Source organism: Pleurodeles waltl, chromosome 2_2 (assembly GCF_031143425.1).
Source record: "Pleurodeles waltl isolate 20211129_DDA chromosome 2_2, aPleWal1.hap1.20221129, whole genome shotgun sequence".
Classification (NCBI taxonomy): Eukaryota; Metazoa; Chordata; class Amphibia; order Caudata; family Salamandridae; genus Pleurodeles; species Pleurodeles waltl.
Window position 1 is genome coordinate 21,041,272 of NC_090439.1, and position 16,491 is coordinate 21,057,762.

The 16,491-nt window shown below is 43.7% G+C and overlaps 1 protein-coding gene and 1 long non-coding RNA gene across 7 annotated transcripts in view; one reads left to right on the forward strand and one right to left on the reverse strand.

The window, feature by feature from the left end:
* The window catches only part of ZNF516 (zinc finger protein 516), a 353,996-nt gene that overhangs the window by 39,864 nt on the left and 297,641 nt on the right, over positions 1-16,491 (reverse strand). The window lies entirely within an intron of this gene.
* LOC138279846 (uncharacterized) lies at positions 11,252-14,650 on the forward strand. The gene is made up of 2 exons (XR_011200874.1): positions 11,252-12,885; positions 13,633-14,650. It is a non-coding gene; the product is annotated as an uncharacterized lncRNA (long non-coding RNA).

A 16,491-nucleotide genomic window follows, 5' to 3' on the forward strand; every position in this document is an offset into this window, starting at 1 on the left:
CTAGCAAAAAGTTAATTTTACACTGAATTATTTGCTCAAAGACTAATTTTAGTAGCAATGCTTTACCAAAAAACAATAAGAAAATTGACTTACAAATATCATAACAGGGAAATTATCCGGCTAAAACATTATTTAGCAGGAAAGTGCCCGACGTAAAGTCATGGGCCACAAACTTTACAACTTCACGAAGTTGCATTGTTGTAAAATCACGCTTTTCCCTTAAAAACATAAAGAAATGTCGAAATAAAAGGTGAACTTATTGTTCTTTTCACCAAGTGGCGGTATTTATCCTCCTTAAAAAGATCCATGTGCATGCATCAACAAACGATCATGTAAATCAGTAATGCTTCCTAGCCTAAATGAGCATCTGCTTTGAAATAGTTCTTTTTACTTGCGAAACCTCCATTCATCAGTTGTAATGCTCCTTCTTCTATAATGCTTTACTCCGACCACATAATATGTTATCTCCTGACCCATAAACCTCTAGGCCTCTGCTTGTTCGCATTATGAGCCCACAAATCCGACGCATTTGTTGAATTATTTGAATTAAAACCTGCTTCATTCTTTCCATTCTGAAAACGAAGTGAAATCGCACCTAGACACAACCCTGTATAATGTGCATTTTGGAGACGTATTAAATGGGGCATCCAGTGAATGGTGTCCAAATATATCTCAAAACCCCAGCTGATGTAATCTAAAAAGATTTCGTAAACTCTCAGATCTCTTAGCACTGTTAGGAAAGCACTATTTCAATGTTCGCTAGGATCACTAAAAGCAGGGAAAATAAAACAAACAGCTCATTGAAATATAAAAATGTTTTAGAAGTGGCCTGGTAGGCTAAACTCCGGTTGGTCACTGGTGAGAATGGTATTTTTCTTTCGGCCAATCGCAGCAGGGCAAACAGTATGCTGAGGTGAGATGTGTGACACAAACATCCTTCTAAAAGATACCAGCAAATTGAGATAGGACGATCACGGTGCATCGTTAAGGCCCACACAACCACACCTAATGACCTAAAATATGCTTAAAGACCCATTGTTCAAGTATGAAACTGTAATTTGTGAAAAATGAAAGGCATGACCTAATATGAAAAGGAAAAAGCTGAAATGAGAATGGGAAAAATCAACTAATACAGAAAGAAAAATTAGGGACTGAATGCTACACTTAAGTATAAAGGAAAGAGTGTACGAGTCTCTGTGTTGAAGACGTATTTTTAGGGATTTGGGCCAGGCACTGGAAATATGCGATTTTGTGGCTGTGTGCTTTCTATGTACTTACAGATTTACCCAATTTGGCACTTATTCCATCATCTGCTGCATAATTCGCAAATTTAACATTTTTTCTTGTTTTAGCTCAAACGGATCACAAGTTACTAAAACTGCAGCAATACGTTCTGCTGCTCAACAAAGGCCTTTCGCAAAAGTTGCCTAGTCCATCTTTCTGCTGCTTATTGCTGTATTTGGGTTTCTTATGGTTACTAACGAAGTGAAACCTTTGCCCGGATAGTGTTAACATATTTAAAAATAATAAGTTAATACTTTCACATAATTTGCCTTTTCTTGCTGCATAATGTAGAAAGTCCTAACGCATAATTCAATTACACTGTCTAAGAGACATAGGTTCTAAAGAAAAGGACAACACTGTTATGGTTCAGTTGTCCGGATTCTTTTGTTAGGCGATTTAAAACAAAATTGTTTCTGGTCTTCCTTGTGGAGCTTTTCAGCGGATTACAATTTTCATGTTTTATAATAATGAATGTTTCTTACCTCACTGCCTTAGGTAGATGTGTCCTTGTTATCACTTTTTTTTCTTGTAGTTTTTATTTTTCCAGTTGTTTAAAAAAAAAGATTCTAAATGACAACTTCTTGTTGTATTTGTTTCTTTTTGACGGTTTCCTTTCCATTCGCGGATGTTCAAGAACAACCACGACATTGAACTTCTCATTAAACCTCCACAGTAATTCACGTGTAAACCACAACTACCCTGTCACTTCATAGAATTTCGTTCTATGTTACACCGTGGAGCATGATGTTTCTTTGGGCCCGTGTGCCAGAGTTTCCTGCCAGAGGAAGTCTTCCACGTGTGCCCCTGTTTAAGGGGCTCATATTCCCCAGCGTGTCGTTTTGTGACCAGAATAACGAGCCCCCTTAAGCGCATACACACGGGAAGGTTTCTTTGTGCAGAAGTTTGGGCCATGGCGGTGAAAAAGCTTGTTCGGTGAACGCACATGCCAAGAGCCATTAGCTCCATTTATAATTTGAAACAAAGACATTGAATGCTGCAGTGAAATGTGACACTACACATCTGTTTCTCACCCCCTCCCACACCCGCGCCCCATCTGGCACGCAGAGCGTCACTTGATCTAAAACCTGCCTTTCCGCTGGCGGCCCCGTTAAACAATATAGGGGCATAGTTATAAGAAAGTGGCGCATCCGCTTCTCATGCATCGCCCCACTTAACGACACCATGGTTGCACCATGTTTACAATAAGGCGCACCATGGTGGTCTTTACAACAACAGCATCAGAATTTTTGACACTGTTGTGGCGCTTTGCTGCACTAGCACACGCTAGTATAGCAAAGCACAGGGAGGTCCACTGATTTTAATGAGTGTGCCATTTTAATGCCTGTCTTGACAAATGGGGCAATGAAATCTAGTAAATTTCACTGCAACATCATTTTGGGCCTCCCTGCATCGGAACGCCCCCCTTCCATAGATTATGCCTGGCGTAGGGGATTGCAAAGTGGCGCAATGCATGCATTGTGCCACTTTGTAAATCGCGTGCAGAGTAAATGCCACCTTAGTGGCACCTTAACATCAAAAAATGACACTATGGAGGTGCTAAGGTGGCAAGAGGGGCATGTAAATATGCCCCTACATTTGTTAAACCTGCAACTGATTACGGGATTCTGCAACAAGATGGGTTATATTTATGAGAAAGTGAAGCATCGGTCCCGATGTGCAGTTCTCTTGCATCACCCTAGCCCCACATAACAACACTATGGTCGCGCCGTAGTTACAATTCAGTGCACCATCGCAGTCGTTATCACACAGCGTCAGAATTTTTTATGCTCTTGTGGCGCTTTGCTGCACTACCGTAAACATTTTTGATAAAAGTGCAGCAAAGCACATGGAGGCCCATTGATTTTAATGGGTGCGTCATTTAAACGCATGCCTTGAGCTGGCGTTAAAAACTACAGAACAAATGGCGCAGTGAAATCTAGTCAATTTCACTGCACCATTTTTTGAGGCCTCCCTGCATTGGAACGCCCCGTTTGCATACATTATGCCTGGTGCAGCATAATGTGGCGTAAGGGGCTGCAAAGTGGCACAATGCAGCAATTGTGCCACTTTCTAAATCTGGCGCAGGGAATGGCCACCTAGGCCTCAAAAAATTACTCTATGGTGATGCAAAATCAGTGCTAGGGGCATGTAAATATGCCCGATATGTGGACCGTTACAACGTACTATCAAAAAAGTAATATAGGTAATTGCCAGGGGCAATGTAACCATGCACCCTCCGTCCTCTTTCAAACAATTGTGCTCCCTTTACCCCTTCCATGGTATTGCACAATACCTCGTGATCCATCTGTGCTAGAATCATTCTTTACAAATACTCCAACGGGAGTACAAATCAGACAGGTAAAAGTATTCAGAGCTGTCCACCGCCCTCACCAATATATCACAATACAAACGACGCTATAGAAGTCCCTGAATCACAGTCGGATATCAGTTTTGCTACAACCTGAGAACGTTTCTACACAAACACTGAAGAAATCATCTTAGAAGCGATGATATCACCACTTGAAGTTTGAGTGCACGAGAAATGGGTGGATGTGTTGTACTGCTCTTTACCGCCCTACTGTGGAACTTTTCAAAACTGCAGGCGGAATCCTCAAACAAAGCAGTAAACAAAAACGCGCCAATGAAGCAAAGAAAGAGGTCGTGAGTGAGATGAAAAAGTACCTTTGTGCACTTTTTGTTGAACCTCTTAGCTATTATTTTGACCTACAACAACACCAGTGTTACGTCTGTTGTGAAGGGAGGCAAAATGTTGGCTTTACATCCGAAAAATAATCAAGTCAATAAACATAAAAGCGCAAACCTAGACATGAGCAGCAGAAAGCTGTGCAACAGGGAAAGGAACAAAGGAGGATGGAGGTGGGGAAGTGGGCTAGGACAACAGAGGGAGAAGGATGAAGGCGAAAGGGTTAAGGGTGAGAGCCTGGGTGAGCGAAAGGCAGGAGCTACGGATGTTTTCCACCTTGACCTAACAACCCTTGATTAAGTGTTGTTTGAAGAAAGCGGTCTTGATTTACTGTCTAAAGTGTAGTAAGAGCTGTTTGTTGTTTGTTAGTGTTGATACTTTGCATCTGCATTTATTGCATTGTAATTATTTATGTATTTATTACACGGCCTTCGAAGAAGGTCGCTAAACATTCAACAAGTTCCACAGGAATTAAACAGTTAACAGGATTTATTTATTTTTAAACGATAATAATCGGAGATAGTAGATGGGAATCATGATATAACCAACCTCTTCTTTTGCAGTTCTCACTTTCCGCATAAAAATGAAAGTCGTGAGATACATAAAGTTGGGCAGAAGAATAAAGCATGATATAGGTCTTGGATACTTATTTCACAAAAAGTTCACCTTTCTCCCATCTGCCTAAAGTACTCTGTACAGGTACGTTTTGGAGATGAGGGAGGGGTCTCAATTTTCGCTGGATTCAGCTTGAGGAAGATTTCGGACCTCCGCACCTGAATGGCGACGGGGCAGGTTTTCAGTCGAGTGATGTCCTGGTGTAAGTGTACCTAAGGTAAAGTTGAATACTGTCAGCGTACGGATGCATGCTGGAGTCTTTGCTGGTCAGTGGAATGGATATACAGTACGTTTTCAGATAAGAAATGTCTGTTTTAAGGCTCGCAGTACTAACAGGTGCTGTTGGGAATCCTTCTGTGTAGAGGAGCGTACTCAACTGTCAATAACAAGCACATGCCCATTTCATCGCACTACCTGCAACGCGCAACAAAATCCATACACGTACACCCCAGATGTGGCAAAGGCCCATTTCAAACCGAACCAAGCCAGTACAACAGGTGAAAATGGGCGTCATGTTCGAGGTAAAAAAATCGTCGTTCAAACTCTGAAACTGCTACACAAAATCTCATAGGGGATAGAATCAAGACAGTAAGTGGCGCCTTAAGGCAGCTGCCTTACTTCACTATCTGTAATCTTCCGCCTTGACTGAGGCCCACCTTTTCAACCTTTTATCCACAGATGTGGCCTGCTGCCCAGGAGAAACAATAAAAATAACACTGCTCGCCAGTTCTTGAAAACCCTGTTAAACGGATTGCCTCGTTCTTTATATTTGTAAATCTGGAAGCGACCTCTCATCTGCTCTCTGTCCTCATATTTTGTGTCCATCTTTTAATCTTCTTCCACAGCAATGTAAATGTGCTGTGTTCGTCACTGAAGCCTACACTGGTGGAAGTTCAGTCTGGAGTAATTGTATTTTTGGCTCAAGCACCTGGAAGCATAACTGAGTCAGAACTTCGCATAAATGTTAAAATAAGCTGTAGTCTGGGGCAAGTAAATAATGGGGAGTATTGTGCGAGTAGTTTTAACCATTTATTCCGAAAAATATTTTGATTGAAACTTTTAGCTAAAAAACGCAATTTGTTTTCAAAATTTTGGGGTGTCAATAAAAAGATGAAATTCAAACTTCAGCCATCTTGATAAGTTAACATTAGAACAAATTGTCTAAAGCACTGGAAAGAAGAGTACATCTATCTGCTCAGCTGAAGCAATAGGAAGACAAGTTATTTTTCTGAAGTCAAAGTTATGACCATGTGTTTGTGGAAAAAAAAACAATTATAAAAGAGGTTTCATCCTTTTCCAACTAAACGTTTTCAAACTACATGTCAAATGCATAGACAGTGAACAAAGTTAACCCAATGTTGCTCATTGGTATTGAATGTTTCGAAGTAAACGTATTTCAAACTATTATCCCTGAGTGCCAGATAGAAGTAAAGTTGTCACGGGTGAAGACGGTAGTATGATGGCAGTCAGGAGCCACCGGAAGTCGTGCAGGATCCAGTATGGTGGGCGCAGCACCTGCACCACACTTACCTTTTGAAAAAGCGCCCTTTGAGGTACACCTATAGAATTTGTTTATCTAAATCAAAAAACAACTTGAGACCCCCATTTACACTGATTCCTGCTCAAGGCCTGTAATAGGAGGGGGGTTTCTTGAGCTCTTATAATAGTAAAAAAAAATACAACTTAGCTAGTGTTTTGCTAGAATTGTGATCACTGTGGCTCTAGCCCAGCCAGAATGCCAAGATGCAACTAGGTAGTCACGGAGCTCGGTCAAAAGCATCAGTCATCCGCCCTCTAAAGTGACCTTCATAACTGAGATGAAAGCGTGTACAAAAAGCTGAGAAAAAAAGGAAATGTTTGGGCCACATAGGTTCTAGTGAAACTGTTTGTAAGCAAAACGGGGTTCAAAAAGGTCTAAGCCCTTTTTTTCTGCAGCACGAACATGTACGAGCCGTGGTATTTACTATTACGACCCGTAAATGATGCAAAGAGACGCTTACCCCAATTTTGCCAGCTGAAGTAACCCACACTCAATCTTCCCCTGCCTCGTTTAGGCACCAAAACAGGTTTACTGCGGACATTTCCTCTCCTTTGTGGCCATTTTCTATCGAAACTGCCCCACAAATCTTTCTGTAAGGCCTGTGTGGAATGTCTGCTCCCGCAACCGCTGCCAGATCCGCTGCCTCATAAATCCCTGTCGAGTGACTGGAAGGATGCATGGCCTAGTGTGAGACTGATGAGGTGTGGCGGCCTGCTTGCTTATTTTAGAGGACTGTTATAGCACACCCCACGATAGTCACGCTACTAAGGGGCATATTTATACTCCGTTTGCGCTGAATTAGAGTCGTTTTTTTAGACGCAAATTCGGCGCAAAACTAACGCCATATTTATACTTTGTCGCTAGACGCGTCTAGCGCCAAAGTATGAGGAAAGAGCGTCATTTTTTAGCGTGAACGCCTTCCTTGCGTTAATGAGATGCAAGGTAGGCGTTCCCGTCCAAAAAAATGACTGCGCCGCAAATGCGTCGTATTTATACTCCCGGGCAAAAATCACGCCCGGGAGTTGGCGGGGCAGAAAACCCCGCATTTGCGCCACTTTTTAACGCCTGGGTCAGGGCAGGCGTTAAGGGACCTGTGGGCTCAAAATGAGCCCACAGCTACCCTCCCCTGCCCCCAGGGACCCCCCCCTGCCACCCTTGCCCACCCCAGGAGGACACCCAAGGATGGAGGGACCCACCCCAGGGACATTCAGGTAAGTTCAGGTAAGTATAATTTTTTTATTTTTTTATTATTTTTTTTTGGCATAGGGGGGCCTGATTTGTGCCCCCCTACATGCCACAATGCCCAATGACCATGCCCAGGGGACAGAAGTCCCCTGGGCATGGCCATTGGGCAAGGGGGCATGACTCCTGTCTTTACTAAGACAGGAGTCATGTAAATGGCGTCTGGGCGTCGTTTCAAATGGCGCAAATCGGGTTAAGACGATTTTTTAGCGTCAACCTGACTTGCGCCATTTTAAGACGCCCTAACGCCATTTTTCCCTATGCCGGCGCTGCCTGGTGTACGTGTTTTTTTTCCACGCACACCAGGCAGCGCCGGTCTGCTTACGCCGGCTAACGCCATTCAATAAATACGGCGCCCGCATGGTGCTTCAGAATGGCGTTAGCCGGCGCAAAAATTTTTGACGCTAAACTGCGTTAGCGCAGTTTAGCGTCAAAAAGTATAAATACGGGCCTAAGTGTGGTGGTGAATAAACGACGCTCTGCACCTCAACGCACGGCGGATGATTTTTAACTCTTTAAGGGCTACTACGGAGCTATTATGGGCTGTGTTATGAAGGGAAAGGATGGTATCCCAGTATCAACAACCATATACACAGAGGGACCAAATACACCGCACCATGCAACTCCTGCAGATTAGCTTCAGAGGTGTGCACATTTCTCACAGGCGGGTTCCCCGTTCTGTCCTTTCAAAACTTTGCACCATGCCTGCCTTATTACAAGTGCATTATATCCTAGGACACTTCTAACATTTGTGATGGGGTACCAATCCTAAATCGGGCCTTTTTTAAGTTTTCCAATTTAAGTTTGCAAAGTTATTTTTTTTCAAATATTGAGGTAAATTTCAATCTAACCGGGACACGTACGAAAATGTATACAGAGTTTTTCTTGATAAGTTTTCCTTCTGCAGAGTTTAACCTGTGGAGGATGACACTACGATGGAGAAGAACACTTAGGGGGTCATTACAACCTCGGCGGTCTTGCAAAAAGACCGCCGAGGCCGCGGTAGACAGAATACCGCCATTGCCGGCGGTATTCCTGGCTCCCTATTATGACATTTCCGCTGTGCCAGCGGACGGTAACAGTGTTACCGTCCGCTGGCCCAGCGGAAATGTCACATCAACATTGCTGCCGGCTCGTAATAGAGCCGGCGGCAATGCTGATGTGCAGCGGGTGCAGTAGCACCCGTCGCGCATTTCACTGCCCAAAATTCGGGCAGTGAAATGCGCGACGGGGCTATGCCTGGGGGCCCCTGCACTGCCCATGCCAAGTGCATGGGCAGTGCAGGGGCCCCCAGGGGCACCCCAAGTCCCCTTACCGCCAGCCTTTCAATGGCGGTGTCTACTGCCACGGACAGGCTGGCGGTCGGGGACTCATAATCCCCCGCTGCCCTGGGGATTATGACCGCCAGGCGGAATCCTGGCGGTATATTGGAGGGGCCCGCGGTATGGCCGTGGCAATTGCGCCATGGTCATAATTGCTGGCGGAACACCGCCAGCCTGTTGGCAGTGTTACCGCCACCTTACCGCCGGCTGCCAGGGTCGTAATGACCCCCTTACTGTTTTCTGATGAGTGTATCTTATTTCACAATCATACAGTTTGTGTTAAATCAAATACCTAAGCGACTTAAATTGTAAAAAAAAAGTCATGTTTCTCACACGGATGCAACAAAGCAAAAAGTTTTGCATCAGCTGCTTAACTCAGTACCTGTAGCAAAGAAAATTCACCAGGCCCAGAACTCTTGTCACACAAGCAGGGACCAATCATAATGCAGCCACCATCTTTGCTGAAATTCCACTGTATATGAAGATGCCAGACGCAGTCACCGTGTGAGTAGTGTGTAACTGCACACATTTACAAATTCTGAGTTAAGTTAATAAAACAAATGCATACGTCACGCTATGGTGAAGGTTAGCATCCAGTCCTGCACAATACATATTGCTGCTGTGAAGGAACATACGGATATGCTTAATTTATAAAAGAATGAGTACCAGGGCCCAAAGTTTGACTGGGAAACATGCAACTGGTGGTGGCGAATGTTGGGGTTGCCAAAAACCAAGACTGCCCAGTCTAAATTCTTATCTTGTGTCTTTCATTCACCACCATACACTCTGCCTATTTTCTCACCCTTGCAATTTCTTTTATATCCCTGCTTTCTTCCTTTGTTACTGAGGTTTCCGTCTTTATCTCCCTCCTCTATTGCCTGCCTTTCTCTTTCCTGTTCTGAATGAAAGTCTCATAATGAAAAATATGTGCTGGCCTGGAAAATAACAAAGTGTGAACCATCTAGGCCCATATGCTCAAATTAAGCACTGACTGAGGCACAACAGTTTTGTGCATGGGGATCCATGTTTAGAGAGCTTTACTCTCATTTCACCAAAATTGACTATTAGCAACTGAGTAAATTACAAGATTTTTTTTGCAACCCAATGACACAAGTTTTCCAATCCACACATTACAATAGAATATTCAGACTAGGTACACCATCCTGTGTCCGAAGGTCCTAAAGCCATTCTCACTTCATTGTCACATGCTGGTCAAGGCAAAAGTTCATAAGAAAGTCAGAGCCAGCATGCAGTCATTCTCAAGAATGACGACAACAACATCAGGCTCTAAGAAAGTTCTTCCATGTATCTGTCGAGACACAGTAAACAGAAAACGAATATGCTCATGTGAGGGTTGTGCAGGTTATTACCTCCGTGCAAAACCTTTCCCATAGGGAACTTGATAGCCCTTGAACAACAAAGGCAAGATGGTCAGCAGTATTTGTCGCAGGTGATGAATGGGCCAAGAATGGCCAGCAGTATTTGTCATAGGTGATGAATGGGCCAAGAAAACTACCCTGGCGAAAAAAGATTGGATTTTTCCATTCCCTTGCACCATAACCTTACTGAGCAACAGGGACCACCGACCATTTTCAGTCTGGGGAAGTGAAATCCTGCTATGACTGATGTTTCTTTTATTGAACCCACCTAAACTGCCCTTGCAGTGGCACCTCTACTGAGCATGCTAGGGCTTCCTGCCTGCGAAGACTATAGCTGGGTACCCAAAACCAACCGAGGCCTGATAGTTAGAATAGTGCATTATCATTTCCTCGAATACTTGGGACTATTACTGAGCCTCTTCTCTTATCTTCAAGGGAAACATAGAAAGACGATGGCTTCCGGGAGCCAGAGACACATGGCGGAGCTTTCCCGGCTCTAACATTGGTACACTGTCAAGTCTTCGTGTGGAATTCTCAAGTCTCCCAGTGGTAAAACACACTAGGCCACAGCAAAAGGAATGGTGACTGCGACCAGAGCTCACCACCACCCGCCCTCCCTTGCCCCCACCCCGAAATTGGGCTTCTGCTCTTGGCCCCTGTTACAAAGCTCGTGAAATTAAACACCTGCTAACACAGATCACTGCCTATTAAGGGTGAACCACTGACTTGCAAAGTATGTAGAAAGGAACGCATGTTGCGTTGTCGTCCCCAGTCACGCAGCAGCTAAAACATGGCATGTGAGTAAACACTAGAGGACGGAACGAAACTGGCTGCCGTGCCCTCCACCCAGCGTTAAACAATGTTAAACCAAACGGTGACTACAAACGCGGTAAGGCCTTGTGGCGATGACGTTGCATGACAGGGGCCGCGACAAGGTGAGGCTGGCCCTCCCTCATACTGAACTTACACCTGGCCGTGTTTTTCTTCTCAGATGGTTGCCCCCCCCCCTCCACCCCCTCTCGCGGGCTCACACTGGGAGTGAACACCTGTTGCTACCGGCTCCTCCTCAAGGGGCGCAGCCACTTGGGCGCGGCCCGCGAAGCAGCCTTCCTTCCTCAGAGCAGTAGTTGCCAAGATTAGATCCGAACAGAAGCAGTCAGTCCACGAGCCTTGTGTCTGTACTGCGCCCTGTAATTCTGCCAGTTTCATTCTCGGTGCGTTATCAGGTTACACACGGACCAGACGAGCTCAAGGTACTATAAATGATTAACAGGGGCTCCGCCGCCGGCGAAGGGTACACGTTAAGGGCACCGGAAGCCCGCACGTCAAGAGGCGCAAACGAAGGCCTCGAAATTGCACTTCGCCGTCTAGGAATGGAAAAACTCTCAGGAGTGAGCAAAACATTCGGCATGACTTACCGTCGAGGCAGCTTCCTTGAGTTCCGAGTTCTTTAATGGAAGCCTCTCGAAAACTGGGTGTAACAGACCCAAGGGATAGAAGTGCGACTTGAACAAGAGGCTCCTCACTCCAAGTCAAGTTTATGGAACTCCACCGACAAATCACCACCACTGGAGCTAGCGTCAGAATGTGAGCATGTGCTACAAAGATGGCACTTCCAGTGCACAATTACTGTGCTATGCATATATCCGGAGAGCATCCACTGATCGTGCTGACCTCAAAGGTTATTTGAGGTCTGTACATGACTGAAATAAGGAATATGGACCCTTGCTATCGCAAACCTTCTAAAATACGTACAAAGCAGTAACTCGAAAATTGTTGAGTCACAGAACATGGTACGAGAGATCTGAAAGATGAGACAGCTAAGGTGCGAGGCATTTAAATGTATCATGGTTTCGGGAGCACTCTACAACAGGACCGGACTGGAAGTCACAATCAGCCTTGGCAAAAATGTTCAAACCATCTCCACTCTTCGGAAGGCCACGACTAGAATGTGGTTATGGGGGCATGGTTGGGTGTTGGCAGCCCATTTTCTCAGAGAAGCTGCAACCCACTGGGGAAATTGTTAGTGAGGCAGATTGGCCAATCCGGTCCTGCTAGTCAAGAAGAAGCAGCGCCACAAGTGTAAATGATTTCTGATGTTTTACCACAAAAGTCGAAATCCCGATCCCTGGATAAAATCCTATTTGTACAAGGATCGAATTCAGTCATGTACCCCCCAGACTAAGGAGATCGGTGCAAAAACCCCTAAGGTTCCCAGGGGCAGCAGTGACCAGGCCTCCCGGTATTGTACCATTTTAATGTGTGGGAGTTTGGCCTTGAAAAAATAATGAAGAAATGCAGAGGGTAGGTGCAACAAACCTCTCTTGTCTTGAAACACTGCAAAAGATACGGTCTCAAATGATTCGCAATTTCTTCAAAAAAGGGCGGTGATAATGGCAGGCTACTTTTTCTTCAATTTGGAGGTCGGCTAAACTGTGTTCTGCTCAATCCGCTTTCTGAGTATGAATCGCCTAAGAAATAGGCACGGCAGTGGGTATTAAGCACATTAGCACTGTGGAGTAGAACATTTCTGATGTATATATATCTCGGCAAAGCAGCAAACGTGGCTCAGTATGTTAAACCATTGTCTGTTAAAATTGTTCTGCTTTCGCGATAGCCCTTCGCATATCATCTCCTCGGAGCAGAAAAATGGCGTGGACTCGTACTGCTTGCTGAGCCTTAAAAACGTGTAACACACGGGCGTAACATCCGGATATGGGTCTCGAAGTCCGAGTTTGTCTAATTCTGCATTTTGCTCGAACTACTCAGATTGGAGGATGAGAAATACGCCAACCGTAGGTAAGCACTGCCACTGTGTGGTTACTTTTTGAAATGCAGCTTTCATCGGACAGCAAAAGGTCTTAAGAAAGGGAAAAAATAACTACATTACACAATCATAAGATGTTTTGAAAACAAACAAAAAAATGAGTTTTAGGGAAAAATGAAGATGACATGGATCATCTAGATGTGGAAACAATAAAACAAAAACACCCCAGCAACAGCCCCATCTGTTTCTATTAAGAAGGATAGCCCGGATACTCAGGCCTTAAAATAAGTATTTTGTCAATATGTTTTTTCATAATATTTTTTAAAACAATGCTCTGGTCGTGTAAAAACCGAGACACAAACTATTTTCCTAAATCCACTGGCACCCGTTTTATTATCAGTAATTACTGTAGACCGATTGGTAGTGGTCAAGTCGTCGGACTGCCAGGGATATGGTCACATCTTACAAATTCCAAACAATAACATGTAGTGTAGTAGTGAGAGAGCGTAGTTTAAACATTTCCTATTTAAGACGTGAAATGCTTATATTTAACAATGCTGCATTAATAATATTATTCATTGAAACGTATTTTAAACGTGGAGAATTGTTCACATGCATAAACTAATGTCGACTGTAAGAAATAATTGCTTGTATTATGACTAAAAACATTAACACGTATAAAGACTGCAATTTATTAGAATCCATACATCTTAAGTTGGCGTGAGTCGAAAACTAGCTGTGTAGCTCTCATATTAAAGCGTATTTTTCTGTTTCTCCAGTGTGCTGACTTGCAAAAGGCCATGGCCCAGCAGTGGTTCTTTTCTTCGCTTATTTGCAACAATGCTAATTTTTCTCATCCGCTTGCTAGCAGCTTTAGTATAAAATTATGGACTTTGCAAGAAACATGGACACTTTCAAGGACATTAAATTGCGGAAAAGAGAACTCTTGACCCGAAGTGTGTGCCAGAAAATGAAGTAACCCCGGATGTGCCACCTACGAAAAACGTCAATTATGAAGACCAATTAGAAGAATGAAAAATATCATAGAATGACAAATGCATTACTTAATGTATAATTTGATAGGTTACAGATAGTGGGGTGTAGTGACTGTCCAATAGAATTTTGGGGGAATGTATTTCGAAAAAGGGATAAAAACTCATGACACAGGAGACTCGAGAGACTGAGGTAGGGAATGATATCGATTGCATCCAGAAACTCTGTCACTCTATTTGGTGATCTGAGACTTAGACAAAACCATCTTCACCCATAGACTGCCCCATTACACTTTCTTCCTTATGAAGGAAGTGTCCCCTGCCCTTAGATTAGATAGACTGACGGTGATCTAACTGGTGTCCTGAAGACGAAGACTGATCCTGTATGCTGACCTTTTTCGAGGAGGGTAATTATACTGTTGCTAATGGAAATTCATTTGTTTGCCTTTTCTTTCTAGGTACCAACTGCTGTGTATTTTTGATAAGAGACTTTAGTTAGATGTTTTTTCCAAATTGATGTTCTAAATTGTTTTGCATGAAGCCCAACATGCTAATGCTAATTAGTGGCTAGATGAGGCACTCACTTTGACTGACGTAGTTTACGTGACTGACGTGGTGCTATGCTGAACTAAACATTATATGAGATTTAGGCGTCTAGATTTATTCATCTTCATATTATTATCTTATGATTGTGATCTTTGCATTATTGCCATATAGTGACTATGCTCTTTTTCTTCTTGGTTTTGAGAATAATACATTTGCTATTAGATTGTAATCAATAGGGAATAAAATTCACAAAACTCCAGTAAGGTGTGGTTATTCATGACTGAAAGGTCATGGTTGCGCCGAAGGTTTACTAATGTCTAAAGTGAAATATATTGTGGTGATATATGTTGACAATATTATTGACATATTGTTTGATGTATTGATCAGTTATCTCGTCTTACGGTGTCTCACCACTGGGTCCAAAGATTCATCGGCCTAAAACGAGTCCCGATGTGTATAAATTAACATAGACGGACGCTTTAGCAGTTCTGTTAGCAGAGCAACGGTTTGGCCCTTGGGGGCCCTAGGACGGAGTTTCATTGTTTAATTTGTTTTTCTGTGATAATGCAATTTGGAGAGATGATGGGTTGCTAGGTTCGCCATGGCTTTCCCGGGATCTCGGAGCCTGCCTAAATGAGTTGGGAATGTTCTTGGCGCCATAACATGTGTGGTTAGGGTCTTTGCGCTTACCTAAGCTTATGCATCTTGCAGGTGGTTGTGAAAATTTGCGTGAAATTAGGCCAAATTAAGTGTTGTTTAGCAGGAGTGGGCGCACTCCACAGTATGAGAGTAGGGAAGTTGGCATACTTCATGTGAATGTAGCACTTGTTGCTCAAAATTATCCACGTGGTTGGTTGTTGTGTACGGACCTGTTGAGGTCTAAGACTCCGAAGTATGATGATAAATGTGGTTTATGTTGTAATCTGCGCGGTTTAATAGGTCAATCGGGCGTGGTTGACAAGTCGAGTTTGAGTTATGATGTATGTGTGAAACCTTCGATGGAGATTTGACAAATTCTAAAGTGCACTAGAAGGAGTCATTGACAAGTCGAGAGTAGGATTTGCAGGTCAAATTCTGCTTGCGTATGTGGGAACTGAGAAGGAGAGAGTAGCGGCCGAGGCTTAAAGTGAAATCTCTGTAAAGTTCTGAAGCGAATGTGTTACCCTTCCTGTAGTAAACCGACAGATTTGTGTTGTCATTTTAAGGTGCTCGCAATAATTCGCATTAGTTTGTATGAGTTGTAAGGGGTCAGTGAAGAGTAGACAAGCCGCAAGACTTTGTCAGCTGCAGTGTGTGTGAGTGTGATGTCAGTGGTGCCGCGCTGAGATAGGTCAGATGCCGAGAGGGGTCGCGTACGGATTGGCTGCCGTCCGTGAGAGGCAATAGGTTGAGAAAGGGCAGGTGAAGAGAGTCCTGGGAACTAAGCCATTTCTGATTAAATACGAAATAAAGAATTGCAAAAATGAATTTTGTCAAGGCATTCAAAAGCGCTTTAAAGGGCGATGTATATATTGTAGCAACTGATGGTGAACCTACACCACCTGAGGGTACTCCGGCTTACACGGTTATGGAAGAAAAAGGTGTCGCACCTTGTTTATGGATGAAACAGTGGCGCAAATTAACAGAAAAAGAAGGGTGTTTAGCGTTTCCAGGGCATGGGACGTTTAATCCAAAGGTACTAGAAAGTCTGAGGTGGATGTTAAGTACACAGAAGCCACCTCCGAGACCGGCACAATACGAGGCTTTGGCGATCTGGGACTTGATGGCTCTTAAACATAGACAAGAAAGGTTTCAGAGAAGACTGAGAAGGGCAGAAAAATCCTATGCAGAAGCTAGATGGGACAATGAGAGCAAAATGTGGAGACGGGGAATTGTAGATGGGTTGAAGTTATTCCCAGCAATAACACAGGGAGAAGAGACACAGGGAAAGAAAGTCTCCTGCAAAACCGACAAAGATTCAAGCAAAACTAAAGAAAATAAAAGGTCCTGGGAAGAGGAAGATGATTCAGATGATGAGGAATTTATGGATAGATTGTTACATGATCGTCCGCCACCATATGCAGTGAGTGACAGTGCTCCAAGCACTAGCTTGGATCCTGG